Consider the following 13280-nt stretch of genomic DNA (forward strand, 5'->3'; position numbering starts at 1 on the left):
TTAACACGTCATTCCTGGACTCTCCTTTCAAAGCTAATTAAGAGAGAAAAACAAATGGAAAGCTTTGGATAAATACAAGTCATACTTTTTGGAGGAGACAATAGAGCTGTAAATAAAAACAACCAAACACACCGAGAATGGTCAATGTTTTAAGAGTGCCCTAAATAAACACTGGATGTAAACCTACCCCCTGTCATTTCCCACCCACCCCATTCGTCCCCTTGCCATCTCCCCCTCCCCTCCCCCACCACCAGTGGAGAATGTACTCAGCTTACTCACTTAAATTGGGCTCATAAAAGTACTCAGCTATGTCTTTAGGTGGAGGTTACTACATTATTTTTTAAACACATTCATATAATTATTTGCAGGTCTAAATTTTGTTCTAGATACTTAAAACATTTTGGAAGAGTATGAGAAAGCACTTTTAATATTTTAATATAACAATCTGAAAACATGATAAAAGAGAAGTATAAATAAAACCAAAATATAAACAAGAAATCACACAAAGAAAAATTTATTTGAATGTTCACCATACACATCACACATTCCAAAGCCCTCGTAACAACCATTTGCTAGTGACGCAAAGTAACGATTCACAGTACCCAAACAGACCTTGGTGCCACCCACACGGCCGTCTGAGGAAACCGGGGTCTCCCCGGCCCTGCTCCACCAGACCTCTCTCCTCCACACAAGCCTGTGCCCTCAGCACCACAGCGTGCTCGGCCGCATCTTCCACTACGGCTCCCCTCGGCTCAGCACCCTGATCCTGCTTCCAGACTCACTCTTGCACAAAGCAGATGCCACTGAGACCATCCGTGACCAACCCCAGTGGGCTTTTTTCAATACCGTGGAAACCCCTCCTCTCACGGCAGTTTGTCTGACACCAGTCCCACCTGCTCTTCTTCTTACCCACTTGCATGTTCTCTTTCATCTTGTTCTGAATGCGGACTGCCCTCACATGCAGAAGAGTGGAGAGAACATTGTGATAACCCCACATGGCCACACACCACTCCAACAATGACCGACACAGAGCCAGTCCTCCTGTGTCTCCCAGAACCTCTGGTCACCCCTCCACACACGACCTGAAACCATGGATGTAATTTGTTTTCATGAAATATCCATTCAGTGATCCAACTTTCCCAATTATCTCAAAAATGTCATGTTGCTGTTGCTTTTTGAAATCCAGATCCAAACAAAATGCACAAACTGGTTAGATGTCATAAATTTCTTCTGGGCTAGCACAGTACTTACTCCCCTCCTCTCTTTTGTTTTCCCTTCTTGAGATTTGTTGAGAAAATTGGTGTCACCCATTCTGGAGCACTTTCTACACTCTGGACTTTGCAGATAACCTGCTCACAGTGAGTTTAACTTGAACCTCTAAATCGGTAGTTAGATCTAGCAGTGTGGAAGCTTGTTCAAGCTGAAGTCTGATTTTTGGGCAAGTTCAGAAGTCGGTGTTGTGTCTTCCTGTTCCTTCACCTTAGGAGGTAAAATGACCATATGTCTATCTTTTAGTGTGAAAGCTGATCAGTAGGTTCAGGCCCGTCCTAATCCATCCATCACAACCTGAGGGTTTTAGCTGTGTCAATGGCCTGTCTCCGTGACTTTCAACTGTGGCTGTGAATGTAATCACATGGACAGCTTCTAGAAATCCCATGTCATGGACTCGTCATGACCAAGTCTGGGGAGAGTTGGTGACCGCTCCCTGGCTGGTCAGAGTGAGGAGCCCGGTTGGAAAGCCATGTTCTGTCTGCATCTCAGCAGCACCCTGCTGTCATTCTCTGCTGTGCGCCAGAGGGCAGTCACCACATTCCTCGCCTCCACCACTAAATGCCAATAAAAGCCGTCCCTGTCCCACACCCCAGTTGTGAAACCAAAAAAGTTACCAAACCTTCCCACATGTCTCCTGGGGGACAAAGCCACCCTCAGTGTCGAGCGCTGCTGCAGAAATTCTCAGTCTTCAGTAAGGGTCAGACTCACCCTGCACTTCCTGGGTTAGTGGAACTGGGTGAGGCCCACACACTGGTGTTTGTAACGCATCCCCCAGTGAGGCTGACGTGGCTGTTCCATGGGGCCAGAACCACTGTTTCATTAGGGCTGGGATTCTTAGCATCGGCTGTGTGTGAGAATCAGCTGGAGAACGTTCATACCGCCAATGCACAGACAATTCACAGACCAAGAAACCAGAATCTCTGAGCATATACTTGAAAAATAATGAATGACAAAGTACAGATGCAATGTTTGCATGTGTGTGTGTGCATGGTAGACACACACAAATAGATATGTTTAAGTCAATCAGAACTTTAATAAAGATCTTATACTTGGCCACAAAGAAAATTTTATCAGGTTCTTTTATTTATTTTTTATTCCTCGCCTAGGATGTTTTTCATTGCTTCCCATGAGAGAGGAAGGCAGAGAGGAACATTGATGCAAGGGAGAAGCATCAACTGGGAAGACAGAAAAACATCAATTGGTTGCCTCCTAAACAGCCAGACTGGGGATCGAACATACAACCTAGGTATGTGCCCTAACCAGGAATCAAACCCTCAACTCTTCGGTCATGGAAAATGCTCCAACCAACTGAGCCACACAAGCCAAGGCTATCAAATTCTTTTAGAAGTAAAGATATTTACTCATCACATTTCCTGATCATAATCAAGAAAATTTAAAAATAGATACTAAAAAGACAAAAAAATAACAACTTGGAAAATTAAGAAACTCTCCTAAATGATTCATGGGTCAGAGAGGAAACAGAAATTAGGCCCTGTACAGAATACGATGAAGAGAAGAACACTTCACAACCACTCATGATTCACAGGGCAACTTTGAGAAGTTTTAGCCTGCAATCCCTTCGTCATTAAAGAAGAAATAATGAAAACAAAGGAATGAAAGAGCTGTCTGAAGAGAGTAAAAAGAGAACAAAATGAACCGAGAGAAATAAAAAGAGGAAGAAAGTCTCTAATGTGTTAAATAAGATAAAGAAGATACAGGACAGGAAATGACATGTGCTCTTCCGCACCACACTAAATCACTTCAAATCCATCACCTGTACACGGGGTGTGTGTGCACACACAGAAATATCATCTGCCTGAGGGTGGAGAAAGTTGTTGAATCGTGAACACCAAGCTCTTAATCTTAATTACATGGAGAAAGGTATGCAGGAATTAAGCTTGAAAACAAAATAAAATGGATTTTAAGATATGAATAGCATAAATACACGTTCATGTAAAACTGTACATATTATACATAATAAAGTATAAGGAGAATTATTCAAGTGTTTTACTCACTTTCATAACTTTTCCTTTATTGATTGAATTTGACAGTGTTTTTTACTACTTATATAAGTAGAAATTTAATGATATTTTTAATTTAGGGGGAAATATTTAAAAACAAGGATATAAAGGCAAAAGTTGGATCCCCCTTCCTACCTGAAATATTTTTAGTTTTATAGGGTTGACTTGACTAGTTGTCCCCCAAAAGGGACTTCTGCCTTTATTTCTTTTTATGGGTTTAAACTGCTTCCCTGACAGGGGCAGAGCATCTGATGACTAGGCACAACTCTTTGTGGGGACTGGGGAATCTGCTGTCACACAGGGTCCCCACGTAAACACGTGGCGGGTGCAGAAGGATGTCAGTGGTGGACTCATCACCGCTTCATGGGCCACTTCAGACTGGAAACGGGCATCACAAGATCACCACCCAGAGTATCAGACTCTCAGTCCTCCACAAATGGCACGAGGGCATTCAGACACACGTGGAAATCGGTCCAGCTGGAGACAGGCCCCTTTCCTAGGAAGGGACTGTCTGTTTTCCTTGACACCTGTCTCCAGTATGAAGCACGAGTCTAGGAAAACAACTGTTTGAAGATCAACTAGTTTACCAAATGGTCTTAGAAACCAAACTTAAACTTACGCAACTAAGTGATCATCTTCACAGCATGTGCCCTTACCAAGAGGACAACTCAGAAGGAAGCCAGAGTCACTAAGCAATCAAACTGACACCAGCAGCTTCGAGCCCGTCATCCCAGGAGACTTCAACGCGAATGGCAGGAAAGATTCCAAATTTCAAGGGGGGGCCCACAGACATGAAAAGACACAGGCACCTCTGCAGGTAACTAATCACTCATATTATTTGTAACAAAAATCGCCCAGCTATAAATCAGAAATAGTCAAAGTCACCATATTTTCACCAGAAGGAGCCTTTAAAAGCCGCACACCTCGGAACCAGCAGTGTGCAGTGTGTGCCTTGTTCAGCATGCCTCGGCAACCCCAGGCTCCTGGCCCTGGTGTACGTCCACATGACTCATCACCCCCGTACAATACAGCTCATTACAGGGCTCCTCTTTCAGGCTCACCACATAGAACTGCCTGAAGAGGCCCCTTCAGGTTTTTCTTTTAACAAGTACAATTCTCCCTATTATGTCATCATCTCCACTCTTCAGGAGCACTATGGTATTGTCCACTGAAAGAAAAGCAGTGAGCCCTTTTTCTATTTTTGATCACAAAATACAATTTAAGTCTTATTCCAATTGTCAAACCACTTACTTCTCAGGATAAAGAGGCCCTTTGACAGCCAGGACAGCTCATCTTCAGAACCAAGGCCCAGGAAAATACAGCACTAACAGGCTAAGAAAAGCTCAAGCATTTACAAGGGCTTCAAAGCCAGACCGTTTGCCAGATATTGCCGTAGATTTTTTTAAAGATTTTATTTCTTTATTTTTAGAGAGAGGGAAAGAGAGGGAGAAGAGAGGAAGAGAAACATCGATGTGTGTTTGCCTCTCATGCACCCCTACCAGAAACCTGGCCCGTAACCCAGGTATGTGCCCTAGATTGGAAATCAAACTGTTGTCCCTTTGGTTCACAGGCTGGCACTCAATCTACTGAGCCACACCAGCCAGGGCTGTTGGCACAGATTTTAAGAAAGTTTACAGGATACACAATTCCAATCTGTGAACCTCAGAATCATGAAACAATTTACAATAAATGATCCGATGCTGGACAGGGCACCCTCCACCCACAAGGTCCCCACCTCCTTGCACATGAAGCCAATGGGCACCTTCACTGGTGGGGGGGGGGGGCATCACGGGAGTGAGCTCACCGTTTGCAGGATGGATGGGAAAGGTACTAAGTCACTCTCACATTTGATGGTCATTAATTTCCTGAAGGTGTCACTTCCTCATATGGACTTCTGCAAAGTTACTTAACTCTAGGTGCCTCGTTTCCTCTCAGGTAAATGAAGCTGATTTCCACTGGGTTCCAGTGAGGGAGATGGAGGACACAGCCCACACGACCACGTGGAAGAGCCTTCAGGGAAAATGTTGGCTCCGTGGGTGGATGATGATGGTGGGAGTGTTACATTCCATCTTTCCAGACGGGAAGTTAAGGACACATGTTGTTCATTGAACTTGTTTATCATCAAAAGTATAGGCAGTGCTAACTTATAAAACTGCTTGGGACAACCAGGTAGGAAATGAAGGCACAACTGAGACCACCTCCTCACTAGCCTCTCCTTAGGGTGCTGGCCTGCTTCCCAAATGTTATCAGCCATGGTTTATGCATTCCTTTTGCTTCCAGTGGTTCTATGCAACAAATAAAGTATTCCATTTATCTCTGTAGTCTTCAAGTTCACATACAAATCATGCAATCATGGAGGATGACGAGTCCTCCTGTCTGCCAGTGGCAAACTGCAGACCCAGAAGAACTGGGGGGTGGGGTCCAGTCCAAAGAGTGACACCAGGTTCCAGACTCGAAATAGCCAACGTTTCAGTGCCAGTCCAAAGGCGGACAACAACCAAGGTCTCAGCACAAAGACAGCACAAAGGCAGGGGGAGTCTCTTTCGACTCATGGAAGAGCCAGCTGCTCGGTCCACTCCAGCTTTCAACTGATGAGATGAGGCCCACCCACACCAGGAAGGGCAATGGGCTCTATCAGTCTATCAATTTCAATGTCAAATTTATCTAAAAACACCCTCACAAAAATACCCAAACTAATGTTTGATCAAGTATCTGGGCACCCTGCAGCCCAATCAGGTTGATACACAAAATTAAACATTACAATAAGTAATCATTAGGAAGTTGACTTTACCCAGCTCATATTTCTAAACATGAAATTATATTCACATTGTGATTCATTATTTTTCCCTCCCAAGATAATTTTAGATACATTCAGTGTATTTTAGAGCACTTAGTTCATATCCAAAAAACCTCAGTTTGATCAATGAAGTATAAGAAACACAAATGTTTTATATCTAAATTACAAAAAGAATCATGAGCTCATTTTCAACCTGCCTGTGTTTCCTCAACATAAGGAAGTGCAAAGGAGTGAATATAGAAGGGTGGAACCCCAAAATTCAGAATTATATTCTGGAGGGTGGGCCCCTTGTAGGACAGAGTTCCTGCCACTAGGTGAGTGTTCTAGGAACCCACCTGTATCAGTGTACCAGCAGGCATTGTTGTGAGAGGCTGTGTTCAGCTTCAGTGAACTTCTTTTGAAGACTCAACACATTCGCCCATTTCACGATGAATGATTTACGAATGTACCTGCCCACACCAAGCTGAGTGTTCAGCAGTTTCTGACCAAAAACAGCATGATCCCCATGCCTCACTCTCCCTATTCACCCAGTCTCACCCACAGCAACTTCTTTAAATTTCCCCAGACGAAAATAGCCCTCAGAGGGAAATGTTTTGCCAATGTGGAAGAGGTGAAACAAAAAATGACCCAAGTGCTAAAAGGCATCAAAATCAACGAGTTCAAAAATTGTTTTGAGCAGTGGAAAAAAGTTTCAATAGGCGTGTTGCATCAAATGGGGAGTACTTTGAAGGTGACTGAAGTTTAAACATGAAATAATAAATACACAATTTTTTACAGATAAATTCTGGATTTTGCCCCACCCATATTACTTTAAAACTGAACAGAGGGCAGGTCAGTTATCACCATGGTACCACTGATGCCAGTTTTTCCCAGTGATTTTAAAGCAGGGAGAAACACTGCAACTGGAGTTCTAGTTTTTCATGCATTCTGGCTTCGTTTTTGTCCAGAAAGAGCCTAGAATGTGTTACAAATGCTGAACACCAAATAGAGCACAACAATAGGAAAAGGTAATTCAGCCAGTCACTTCAAATTCTGGTAATGAATCAATTATACAGGTTAAAAACAGGAAGGAGTGGCTTGCTGGCCTCTGAAGATTGCCCTGTCAATTCAAACGCTAATGGCGTGCTCATGTAGAATTCAGTAGGGACAAAAATAGCTTTATCAATGTGTTTTAGTTACTGTAATGCAAGACAGTAACATAGTATCAGAATTATTTTTCCTAACTTAATGTTTAACAAATACATCATGGATGACAGAATTCAATTCTCCTTTGAGAATGTTTTTATACTTACTATCAGTGCTTTCTGAAATCTCAATAAAATAGATTATAAAAGTCCTAATTGGTATCCACAGAATCTTCACCATTTTTATCTCAAAAGAAATGTTGGTCATCAATATATATAGCAAAAATGATTATTTTTGTACACATAAGATTATTAATTAAAATACCACTAAGCATCCATAAAATGCATCACAGCAGCAGGCTAAAGAATAAAAATCATAATATCCTATCAGTAAATGCAAAAGCATTCGACCACATCCAACATCCATTCGTGATAAACTCAGAAAACTGGCAACAGAGGGGAACTTCCTCAGCCTGACCGAGATGACCCACAAAACCCTGCAGTTCACACAACACTTCCCTGTGAGAGACCAGTGATTCCTCTCCAAGATGGGCTGGTCCCTATCAGCTTCACCTACTCCAAGGGTCCCGAACCACCCCCACAACGTGCTTGTTCTCTTCTGGGTCCTATGCTACCTCTGTGACCGTCTCCACTGCAGCCCCAGTCCCTCTGTCCCCTCCTCGGTCCCTCAGCCACTGCAACCCCCTAGACAGGAGAGGCTGGGACTCTTGCTGGGGCCTAGGGGACTTCCCTGGGCTGTGACTTGAAGTAGGAGCTCCCTGTAGAGAGGCTCTTCATCACGGGTGGGGAACTCACCTGCAAGTTGTTCCGTACTCACACTGGTGGGGAAGCTGACGCAGTAGGTGGTTTTCTTCCCCACTCCCCGAACTACAGGCAGCCGATCTTTCACATTGATACAAGTGGGGGACCCCATAGCCCTCTGCATCAGCCAGTGTGGTCCACAATGCAGGGCCCATGTTCTTCCACAGCCCACAGGTTCCTGCCTCACTCGGTCTTGCTCAAAGAGTAGAATGGCGAGCGTGTTTTCTACAGCCTAATTTTTCAAAGGGTGGTGACTGGCCTCGCCCTGGTGAACATCCACTCTTTCTGAATGCAGTATTGTGTTGTTGGGACCTAACAGACCGCCAGTTCCGTAATGAAGGGCTGCCCTAGTCATTTCCAGACCCAGCACATGCCCAAATCCCTGCAGCATGCAAACCCCCCAGTGGGCCTTAGAGGTCTAAGTTCAAGTGACTGGAAAGCAGACCCAGGACTAGACGGTCATTTCAGGGTGAAATGCCAAGAGTTCCAGTTACACATTTCATGCTAGAGTTTCTGCTCCTGCCACCACCTTCCCTGCTCACGCTGGCGACAGTGTCTGCGGCCCAGCTGAGCGGCAGGCAGGTGCCTGCCCAGTGAGGCAGAGCAGCATTGTGCCCTCTCTCAGGAGCGGACTTTACAACAACGTTGCTCTTGGAGTTGCTGCACAGCCAAACAGGTGTGTCTCAAGGTGACACACCTGTGTAAAACATAAACTAGTCATCTTGGATTAAAACCATTAATATCCTTCTATCTACTCAATATGAAGATACTCATGTATATAGGACTAGATGGAAAAATGGCAAATACAGCTTGTTACTTTCACTTTTCACTCCCTAAATAATACAATACATCCATAAAGACATTTAGAATTTAAAAATATGAGAAAGGTCTTTTTTATCCCAAAATATGTTGCTTATATCTAGATTAAGTTAAATGTGGACAAGTAAAAATGGTCTTAAATTTCATTGAAAAAATAGAGGAGATTTCTTTTATTCTTAATGTTGATTGTTAATCCACTATCTCTTTTTCAATTCACTCACTTTAAGTACATCAAAAACCTCAGTTGTTTTTTCATTTCTACTGAGACTCCTGGGAATATTTCCAATCCTTCACCTTCAGATTTGTGATGCGTTCTTGCCCGGCCATCCCTGAGAGGGTGGCCCCTGCTGAGTCCCGCTGCTCGATGAGATGGGGCTGAGGCAGGGGCTGAGGCAGGGGCTGAGGCAGTGCCAGGGCATCTGCTCTCAGCTGACATCAAGTTTGGGGAGAAGAGTGAACCTCCCTCAAGGCAGAAAAGGCAAAGAAGAGAAAATCGCTCTCCTTTATGTCCTGTTTCCATCAAAACCACTCTGTAGCCCTGGCTGGTGTGGCTAAGTGGACTGAGTGTAGGTCTGCAAACCAAAGGGTTGCCAGTTCAATTCCCAGTCAGGGCACATGCCTGGGTTGTGGGCCAGATCCTCAGTAGGGGGTGCATGAGAGGAAACCACACATTGATGCTTCTCTCCCTCTCTTTCTTCTTCCCTTCCGCCCTCTAAAAATAAATATATATGTAAGATCTTTAAAAAAAACACTCAGCAAATCCATCCCATTCCCAGGTTTAGGCCAAAAAGGTATAGAGATGGCCTGGCAGGGTCCTATATGGTTGAGGAGGAAGAGAACCCTTAGGCACTGAGGTCATCCTTGACAGCCCTGGAGATTCTTCCTAGACAGAGACTGAGCACACTGGAATCGGATGTTAGGCATCCGATCATGTTCCCAGACACAAGCCATGCATCTCTCTAAGCCAGACTGAGACAGTTAATTCATTAATCAAGCCCATCTCATGCCTTATCAATTATTTACAAGTAAAGCTCATTAAATCATCATAATATTAAAAGGGGCACAGAGGTAAAAAACATTTTCCTGCATACTTTCGGCAGAAGCCTGCTGAGTCACATTCTCAAAAGTCTCAAATGTACCATTTATTCCCACGCTGCTGGAAACGGTGACTTAACTGCCCTGCATTTGAAAGTTATAAGACAGAGCAAGTCTGTGCCAAGTAATGGCCGAAGAGCTGCAGAAGAGAGCCAGCTCTCCCTTCTGACTGCCCCCCACCTCTCGCCCTCTCTCTCAAACACACCTGCAGACAGGAACACTCTCCGCTTCCTTCTCATTGTTCTCCATAGCACCTATCATCACCTACCGCATTTATCAGTATCACCTGTGTGCATTTACAAATAAGCACACCTGTGCCTGTATTGTCCCCTGTCTTCTCTAGAAGGTAAACTCTTTGAAGAACGAAACAATCTCTCTTCTTATCTGCTACTATAATCCAGGCACCCAGGACACGCTAGTCATGTCACAAATTTTTAATGAATGAATAAAACTACTTAGAAGCTTTATGGCAAAATCTGTTTTAACATACAAATAATGATTCTCAAAAAATGTTTTCCTCATACTGGTTTCTAAATCACAGGTCCTGAATAACAACTCTGAATAATTATTCCCCTAATTTATTCATTTTAAAATTTATTAAAAGTATGGCATCCTTAATTCAGATAGTGCACGTTTAACCCATGAGTGTGTGTGCACACTTCATCAGTCACGTAACAACGGACAGAAGTAATTAAGACACAATCCAGACACAGAATGCAGAACAGGAGAGACTCCCCATATAAAATATTTCATCCTTAAAATAAAAACTGGTCATAAAATTCCAAGTCTCCAGAATGAAAGCTTATTCATCTTCTTTCTTTTTCAGTTACAGTTGACAATGTTGTATTAGCTTCAGCTGTACCGCACAGTGGTTAACAGCAGCATCATTCAGGAAGTGCCCCCTCCATGTCCAATTACTCAGGTACCCACCTGGAACTGCACGTGGTTGCGAAAACAGCACTGACTAGATTCCCTACACTGCACTTTGTGTCCCCGTGACTGTTCTGTGACTACTGATTTGTGCTTTGTACCTCCTCCCCCTTTTCCACCCAGTCTGCCAGGCCCCACCCCCCTGGCAGCCATCAGTTTGAAAGTGTATTTTTAAAGCAGTAATTAGAACACTATGTTGCGTCTGACAAGCGCCAGAACCTCTCTCCCCAATTTGCCCCCTCTCACTGCCGGACGAGGGAGAGAACTGAGAACTGAGAAAGCGCAATTCTACAGTTACTGCTCGACGCATCTCTCCCTTCTGCCCGACTGCTCCCACTTCTGCAGAGTGTGTCTTTATTACTTTTGTTGTTGTTTGGACAGGTTGTCTACCAGTGATTTACAGCCATATGTTTTCCTGGAAAAATCTCAAGAAACTTAAAACATTAGTAGTGCTGTATTCCAGGAGCGTGTCAGAATTTAACCCATAAAAGGAATATGAGCAGGAAGCGTCAGGAAAACTAAGCTATTTGGTAGGTGTTGTTCTCCCATCTAATTCCATTTAATCATGACATACATGCTCTTCATTGGAACAACATTTTTAGTACTTGCACGAGAGAGCAAAGGCAACACATGTACACAGAAACCCTGTGTGAGGGGGAAGCTGGAGACAACCACTTGTGTCTGCAGGTGTAGAGCCCACCGTTCAAGCGCGGTTTCAATTCCAGTTATACACATTTTGCAACTGTCGACGGAATGGACACAGCAGTCAGGACACCGTGTTCCCAAATTACTAAAGGTCACTCTGACCCTCTCCTTACAAGTCCACTGCCTCTCACAACAAACCCAATTCAACTTCAGTATTTCCCTTCGAGAACATCAACCTCATTGTGACCCAGAAATTGTCAATATCGCCTCAAGGACATTACCAGAGGGGCAGACTTTCATGTATATGCAATGGGAGAGTGGGTGCAGAACAACATCAAAATGTTTTCAACCCCCCGGTTTTCTCTGCAGTGACAGCCAGCCGTCTGCAGGGCTAAGGGGAGTGTGCTCAGGAGGTGGGCACCTGCGGCCCCTGCCAGCGAGCTCAGGCGAGCAGTCTGGGATCTCACACGGAATATTCTTATTTGAAAATGAAAACATCCAACTATTTAAACAAAACCATACTCACGCATCCCTGTGAGCCTGGCTCACCACAGAAGCACCCGAGGCTTCTTCAGACACAGTCAGTGTCTCACCCCCTGACATCTCTGCTCTCTGGGGCCGCCACCCAAATGCCTGGGGTGCCTCCAACTTTTCTGCACCTGACTAAAGGCTGCTCTTATGTCTAAACAGTAACAACAACAAAACTGTGCTAATTTCTTCATAAGCATCAAGCACATCACAGGCCATATTCTCACTGAATGTTCACAACCACCATATGAAGCAGCCGCTGCAGGGTACCTGTCCATACTTCACAGAGAGGAAAAGGGCACTTACAGAGACAAAGTCACCAGCACACCGCGCACAACTGACCTTTGCCTTCACTAGAAGCCTCCCCCTGTCTGCAGAAAGAGAAGAGGGTCAAGACCACTCCGTCTACAGGAGTCACTTAGCATATCACAGGCTATGGCTTGGCCTCACCCTGCCCCCGTCTGCACGCACCACCATGGCACCCACCATGGAGGTGCCTCTCCTCTGCTCCCAGCACAGACCACCCGGTCATTCCAAGTCCTGCAGACTTCTTGCCTGCCCACGTCCTACTGCCGTCGTCATCCTCTCTACTTGGGCCATCGGAGGCTTTGCAGCCTTTCTGAAGCAATGCCAGATTGACATGCTCTCCCCAATTTCAGCTCATGCATCCCATCCCCTCCATGCTCCCCATGTACCCTAGATCAAGCTCCAACCCCGGCTCTGTCTGAGTCTAAGACTCAAACGCTCTGATTTCCTGCATGATGCCTCAAGGGCCTCTTTGTTCACCATGTCCAAACACCCTCTGCCCCAGCCTGCCCACCTCCTCCAGCCTTCAGCCTCATCTCCTCTATGCATCAGAGCCTCCAGCTGCCCTGGATCCCACGCCAGCGCCCACAGCCCACACCTCATGCATCCCTACGCCAGTGAGGCCATCTGTCTGGCCTCACCATCCCTGCTCCAAGCCCCACTGCACCCCGGAGGCCACTCCCCAGGTTGACTTCCTCACTGTCCCCCACATGGATAAGGACAACAGCCCTCTCCTGGTGAGTCTCCCAGATTCAGAGCCTTCCCACCTCTGACTGGAGCCCTCCTGCCCCTCAGGGCTGTGCCTTTAAACAGGGCCTGACTGCCTCACCCCAGACCCCACCCATTCCTAACCAGCTGGGGGCAGAGCAGCCGGGAGAGGCCCAGACTGCTCTCTCCGCTGACTCCCACCTTCACCCCGTC

General features: G+C 45.2%; 1 protein-coding gene across 1 annotated transcript in view; it reads right to left on the bottom strand.

The window, feature by feature from the left end:
* The window catches only part of RYR2 (ryanodine receptor 2), a 533272-nt gene that overhangs the window by 294444 nt on the left and 225548 nt on the right, over positions 1 to 13280 (bottom strand).

This window comes from Phyllostomus discolor, chromosome 15 (genome assembly GCF_004126475.2).
Source record: "Phyllostomus discolor isolate MPI-MPIP mPhyDis1 chromosome 15, mPhyDis1.pri.v3, whole genome shotgun sequence".
Taxonomy (NCBI): Eukaryota; Metazoa; Chordata; class Mammalia; order Chiroptera; family Phyllostomidae; genus Phyllostomus; species Phyllostomus discolor.